The 7,500-nt window shown below is 46.1% G+C and overlaps 1 pseudogene; it reads right to left on the bottom strand.

Annotated features, from left to right (window-relative positions):
• The window catches only part of LOC145655139 (interleukin-1 receptor accessory protein-like 1-B pseudogene), a 19,654-nt pseudogene that overhangs the window by 10,515 nt on the left and 1,639 nt on the right, over window positions 1-7,500 (bottom strand).

The raw sequence follows: 7,500 nt of genomic DNA, 5'->3' as shown, positions 1-7,500 counted from the left end.
GTACTGATGCTGGAATGGTGTTGATGCTGGGACGGATGGTGTGGTGCTGATGCTGGAATGGTGTTGATGCTGGGACGGATGGTGTGGTGCTGATGCTGGAATGGTGTTGATGCTGGGACGGATGGTGTGGTGCTGATGCTGGAATGGTGTTGATGCTGGGACGGATGGTGTGGTGCTGATGCTGGAATGGTGTTGATGCTGGGACGGATGGTGTGGTGCTGATGCTGGAATGGTGTTGATGCTGGGACGGATGGTGTGGTGTTGGTGCTGGGGTGGTGTTGAAGCTGGGACGATGTCGGTGCTGGAATGGTGTTGTGGTTGGGACAGTGTTGATGCTGGGATGGATAGTATTTTGTTGGTGCTAGTGTGGTGTTAAGGTTAGGATGGTTTTAAGGCTGGGATGGTGTTGGTGCTGGGGTGTTGTTGAAGTTAGGATGGTATTCATTCTGGGATGGTATTGGTGCTGGTCTGGTGTTGAGGCTGGGATGGTGTTGGTGCTGGGGTGGTATTAATTCTGGGATGGTGTTGGTCCTGGGGTGTTGTTGAGGTTGGGATGGTATTAAGGCTGGGATGGTGTTGGTCCTGGGGTGTTGTTGAGGTTGGGATGGTATTAAGGCTGGGATGGTGTTGATGCTTGGGTGGTGCTGAGGTTGGGATGGTATTAAGGCTGGGATGGTGTTGATGCTGGGGTGGTGCTGAGGTTGGGATGGTATTAAGGCTGGGATGGTGTTGATGCTAGGGTGGTGCTGAGGTTAGGATGGTATTAAGGCTGGGATTGCTGTTATGGTGTTGAGGCTGTATGATGAGTATAGATTTGCAAGAGCTCTGTGTGTTCATTAAATTAGTAGTTTTTTAAATGTCTTAGCACTGTTTAAGTCTAGTATAGCACTGATTTATGTTAACAACCCAACAAACAAGCAAACAACAAACAAAAATATGTCTTGACTATAGTGGTGAGACACATCTGGCATGTTTCAAGATGCCATCTTCACTGACTTCTTCAGCCAGTCCTTGACCAAGTATGTTGTAGCTGTGTGCTTTAAGACCTCTGTAATCACACCAGTTCCCAAAAAGCAGAAGATCTCTTTACACCAGTGAGTGTACCTCTGACGGTGACTCTGTTAAACCTATTAAGTTTGCAGATGACAGCACTCTGTTCAGTCTCGTCTCAAGTATTGATAAGTCTGTGTATCGGAAGGAAGTAACACATCTGGTGTCATGGTGTGGAGCCTACAACCTGGAGCTAAACACACAAAAAATGTGGAGATGGCCATAGACTTCAGTAAGTCCACTGCCCCACTGCCTCCACAGGGTTCCACAGTCACAGCAGAGTCCTACAAATTCCTGGGCATGACCATTCAGTGAGATCTCCAGCACTGCAGTGAAGAAGGCCCAGCAGGGCTTATATTTCTTGCGTCAACTCAAGAAATGTTGGCAGCCCCAAGCACTACTGGTCCAGTGTTACACTGCTATAATAGAGTCCATCATCACGTCCTCCATCTCTGTCTGGTTCAGCCCTGTGTCCTCTCAGACCAAGCGAAAACTGCAACAAATGGTGCGAGGTGCAGAGAAAATCATTGGCTGTCGGCTTCCCACCCTGGAAGACCCCTATAGGGCCAGAACGAGGAAGAGGGCAGAGAAAATCATGGCAAACCCCTCACAACCCGATCACTCTTTCTTCTAGCGATTTCCATCACAGCGGAGACAGAGAGTGAGAGCCCAAATGACACGGACCAACCGCAACCTCCATGGCTTCTGTCCCCGGTCATCTACCTCCTAGACAAGGACCTTCTCACATCCCTCTGAGTTAAATGACTGTACATGCACTGTAATGTACACCACCACTGAACACACCATAACGTAATCCTTTTGAATAAGATCCCCTTTCCTCCTACCTGTGCCAGTGCACATATCCAACTCTGATTCATTGCCAACTACACACTCTATAAAAATGTTTACATTCATATTTATATTAATATTACCTCTCAATTCTGTTGTATGTACATGCTGTATATATTATACTTCAGCACCCCAGTACCTGGCCTCATCTGTCACACTGCACACACTTTACTTGCTGCTGTTTGCACACTTGTCTTTATATATATATATATATATATATATATATATATATATATATATATATATATATATATATATATATATAATATACTTATCCTACTGAAGTTAATCACCAAGAGAAATTCCTTCTACATTTTGTACTTGGCAAATAAAAGATTACGATTCTTCATCAGTTTACTTCATTTAATGAGGCAAATGTCATATTAATTACTATGTGATAGAAACGTTCAGCAAATCCTTCAATACATGAGTGGTGAAAGATATATTTCTTTCCCTTTTAATATAATGCTCAAACTGCAGGATTAATTTCTCTGGCAACATGGGAGTCTTACTTGTGAAGAGAAGTGTTTTAAATGAACTACTTAGGCAAAAACAACAAATCTAGAAAATATTCATAATACTCAGTGTGTTTGTGTGTGTGTGGATATATATGCACACACACACACACACACACACACACACACACACACACACACATATATGCATAGGTGGAGGGTGCGGGTTTCTCACCCCTCTTGATGAGCTGGATGTTGGCTTGCCTTCTGCCGTTCCCATTCTCCACGTAGCAGGAATAGTTGCCCAAGTCTGTTTCCTTCATAGCATCTATGGTAAGTGAGATCGCCACTTCTTGTTCCCCCAGGTGCTCTCGCAGAGTCCTTGAACAACAGAGTGACAACACAGAGACAATCCTGCTTAGTACAGCTTAGCACAGCACAGCACAGAGAGACAACCCTGCTTAGTACAGCTTAGCACAACACAGAGAGACAATTCTGCGTAGTACAGCTTAGCACAACACAGAGAGACAACCCTCCTTAGTACAGCTTAGCACAGCACAGAGAGACAACCCTGCGTAGTACAGCTTAGCACAGCACAGAAAGACAACCCTGCTTAGTACAGCTTAGCACAGCACGGAGAGACAACCCTGCTTAGTACAGCTTAGCACAGCACAGAGAGACAACCCTGCTTAGTACAGCTTAGCACAGCACAGAGAGACAACCATGCTTAGTACAGCTTAGCACAGCACAGAGAGACAACCCTGCTTAGTACAGCTTAGCACTGCATAGAAAGACAACCCTGCTTAGTATGGCTTAGCACTGCAAAGAGAGACAACCCTGCTTAGTACAGCTTAGCACAGCACAGAGAGACAACCCTGCTTAGTACAGCTTAGCACAGCACAGAGAGACAACCCTGCTTAGTACAGCTTAGCACTGCACAGAGAGACAACCCTGCTTAGTACAGCTTAGCACAGCACAGGGAGACAACCCTGCTTAGTATAGCTTAGCACAGCACAGAGAGACAACCCTGCTTAGTACAGCTTAGCACTGTACAGAAAGACAACCCTGCTTAGTACAGCTTAGCACAGCACAGAAAGACAACCCTGCTTAGTACAGCTTAGCACAGCACAGAAAGACAACCCTGCTTAGTACAGCTTAGCACAGCACAGAAAGACAACCCTCATTAGTACAGCTTAGCACAGCACAGAGAGGAACTGCACCGTTTCACAGCACAGAGAGGAACAGCCCTGTAACAGCACAGAGAGGAATAGCCCTGAAACAACGCATGTGGTCCAGCAGTGCCAGTGCAGTATAACTGCAATGCACTCCAACATTCCAGAAATGCCAGGAACTGTATTAGCTTTGAGTGAGTCAAGGTGAGGTCGTAACTGCCCACTTCAAAGGGTAAACGCCTCAGTTAATGAACGGCTTATTGCAAAGCAGCGCTCCAGTGGGCTGCAGGAGGATGAATACGTGCAGCGTGGCATGCAGAGATAAAGGTGCTGCCGCCGTCCGGACAATACAATGCGTTCGACAATGTCCAGCAACCATAAAGTCCAGTGATTACCCACAAGCCTGTAAAGGGATGAGAATATCGCAGAGAAACCTAAACAGAAGAGTAAACTGTATAGATCAGCACAGAGATAGAACAGCCCTTTCCCACACAGTGTGAAAGATTATGCAGTAATGAGGTTTGGAGGTGAAAAAAGGCTGGTTTTCTTAACCGTTACCATGGAAACCAAGTCTAGTTATGGAAAGAGAGAAAACAGAATTCTATAAAGCAAAAGAAGCTTCTCTCTCTGTGTGTTACACTCTGTCTCCCAATATCCCTCTCTCCCTCCTTCTGCTGCTTTCTTTCTCTTCCTCTCGCTCCTTCTTGCCCTCCCACTCCCTCCCTCGCTCCCTCCCTCCCTTCTCCTCTCCATCATGTCTGTTCTGTTTGCTGATATTTCTGCTGTCACTGAGGCTCCCGATATGGTGTGCGGCACTAATAACGCAGGACAGATAAGTGCCAGAGAGCTGGTGCACTGTATCGTTCCGTCCCCGGAGGACACTCCACTCCGTTTAATAACGATTAATCACCGCCGCCACGGCGCCGCATGCGCCGGAACTAAATCAGACCCATTACAGCATTCATGTTGTGGCAGGAGCACTAATAATGGCTGAAATGTGGGGCCCCTTGTCAGGGGCTGCTGTTGGTCATGGCTGTTTGTGCTGACCCAGAATCAGCCTCTCTTCATAAAACCCTAATCTATTATAGAGGAAGCACAGAATCTGAGCTGACCTGGATGGCTCAGAGTGAGGTTTCTCAGATCTGTGGTCAGGAGAGGTAGAGCTGGGTGTGATGGGTTGTGAGTGGGAGGCGGAGCTGTAAGGGAGAGGCGGAGTCTCGTGACACTTGTTTTAGAGTGGCAGCATTAGAGGAATCATAAGAAATGGGTGCTACACTCTAGTTTCACTGTCATGCTGATGTGGCACTTTTAGATCCACTAAACATTTTTAAGAATTTAATTTTTTTCTCAATTTTCTCTCCTACACACATATGCAGAAACATACAAACATAGTATCACACCAAGGCAATCTGCAAATCTGACAATTCAAAGAATGTCAGAGACAGAGAGAGAGAGAGAGAGAGAGAGAGAGACATAAACACACCACAGAAACCACCAAGTTTCCCTCAGAGAAATACCCTTAACCTATAAATCAAAATATTTACTATGCAACCTTCAGCATCATGTATATTGTTCTTTCAGTTCAGTTCATATGAAACACACACACACACACACACACACACACACACACACACACACACACACACACACACACACACACACACCTATTCATATATCAAACAGTAATAATTGAGGCTTCAATGGCTCCCTCAAAAACGGCTTCATGAATGGAGGAGAACGAGGGAGACAGGAGAATGGAGAACAGAAGAGAGAACGGAGAAGAATGAGGAAGAATAGAGAATAGAATGGAGCAGAATAGAGGTTAATGAATGGAAGAGAAATGAGGAGAACAGATGAGGCAAGAGAAAAGAGTGTATGAGCACAGAGGAGAATGAGGGAGCTGGAGGCTTGTCTCTGATGGTAGATGAGTGATAGGAGCAGGGCAGGGTGCCATGCCCAGCAGTACGGTAAACATGGCATCACGAGGCTGTAACCTGGAGCTGCAGACACTACCTGGGCAGACACTGTCAGGAAGGGGGGCTGTGGGACAGAGACCTTCCACTAGGCTCTGAGCAGACAGCCTACATGGGCTGGGGGTGTACGGATAAACCAGAAGGGTCCTGGAGGCTGTGGAATCGAAAAATTCCAGTAGTGGAAGGTGGAGGGAGCATGATGAATGCAGTTCACTCTGCAAATTACACACACACACACACACACACACACGCACACACACACCTGTCCTTTCCCAAATATAGCCAATCTGTCAACCTGTCAGTCAACATAAAAATGCACTCTAATGCACTCTACCTCAATCAGCTCTTCCGTTGCTATTCCAGTACCTTTCTCTCCTCTGTCTTTCCTTTCCTCCCTCTTCCTCTCTCGTTCTCACTCCTGTCTTCTTCTCCTCCACTCCCTTTCTCTCCCGCCCACTACTTCTATCTCTCTCCCTTCTTCCTATTTTTTCCCTTTCTTTTTGCTCTCTCCACTCCCTCTCTCCTTTATCCTCTCTTGCTGTCTCCTCTCTCTCACACCCCTCCCCCTGCCCTCCATCGTCCTTTCTCTGGTCTATAATTGGTCGGATTTTCCCTGAGGCCTGTGGGTAAGGTTGCCGCTCTGTTGCCCTAAGCCCCGCTGGCCTAACAGAGATATGTTTCTTAAATGTCACTCCATTGAACGACTCATTTTCTCTTCTTGCTGCCTGTCTGACCCAGTGTTGGTGTTAACCTTTGTATTAGCTTTCATTTTCTGAACGTCAGGAACAATGTGTATGTAGGTGGTGGTGTGTGTGTGTGTGTGTGTGTGTGTGTGTGTGTGTGTGTGTGTGTGTGTGTGTGTGTGTAGTGACTTGTACGGTAAGTGTCAATTTATTGTCAATAATTATTTTTAATGATCAGTTTCCTTATTTGCTTTTAAAATTACTGGCTGCAAATCAGAATGGGAAATAAATGAAATCAGTCAATTGTAGCATCACAGAGAACAGGTGCTTCCTAAAGCCCATCCCTCACTGTTCACTGTAGCCCAGGGTCCTGAACGGCATATCACTTCCTGTACTGCAGAAACGGGACATTAGATGCTAAGTAATCAGCTGGGCAAATGAAGACAGCCAAACACCAGCTGATGGCGTGACAGATCAGAGCCAGAGCACCAGGTGATGGCGAGACAGATCAGAGCCAGAGCACCAGGTGATGGCGAGACAGATCAGAGCCAGAGCACCAGGTGATGGCGAGACAGATCAGAGCCAGAGCACCAGGTGATGGCGAGACAGATCAGCGTCAGAGCACCAGGTGATGGCGAGACAGATCAGAGCCAGGGCACCAGGTGATGGCGAGACAGATCAGAGCCAGGGCACCAGGTGATGGCGAGACAGATCAGAGCCAGAGCACCAGGTGATGGCGAGACAGATCAGAGCCAGAGCACCAGGTGATGGTGAGACAGATCAGAGCCAGGGCACCAGGTGATGGTGAGACAGATCAGAGCCAGAGCACCAGGTTTTGGCGAGACAGATCAGAGCCAGGGCACCAGGTGATGGCGAGACAGATCAGAGCCAGAGCACCAGGTGATGGCGAGACAGATCAGAGCCAGAGCACCAGGTGATGGCGAGACAGAAAACACAAATCCCTACAATGCAGCACATTCAACAATCAACTCAAAGATGATAAATGAATTTTAACTATGAACTTTAGTTAAGCAGAGCAGGACAAGATTGGTGGTGATCACATATTTCATGGTTTCAGTCTTGTCATAGACTAAAAGTACATTGTACATATTGTTATAGTGTTCAGACCATAGAAAGTTCTATTGCAAAAATATAAAAAAACAAACAAAATAAAAAGAAAATGTGCTATTTTTTTCCCTCCAAGATCCATCTCTAGTTATGAAATGAAATGATAACAAAACGTGCCTTTGTTGTTATTCTGAAAAAAATACAGTGTGTATTAATTTAAAATAACCTTAAGAAATGGCATCACTAGTTG

This window comes from Electrophorus electricus, unplaced genomic scaffold (assembly GCF_041902795.1).
Source record: "Electrophorus electricus isolate QZ-2024a unplaced genomic scaffold, ASM4190279v1 Scaffold184, whole genome shotgun sequence".
NCBI lineage: Eukaryota > Metazoa > Chordata > Actinopteri > Gymnotiformes > Gymnotidae > Electrophorus > Electrophorus electricus.
This window is presented reverse-complemented; position numbering and strand designations above follow the sequence as displayed.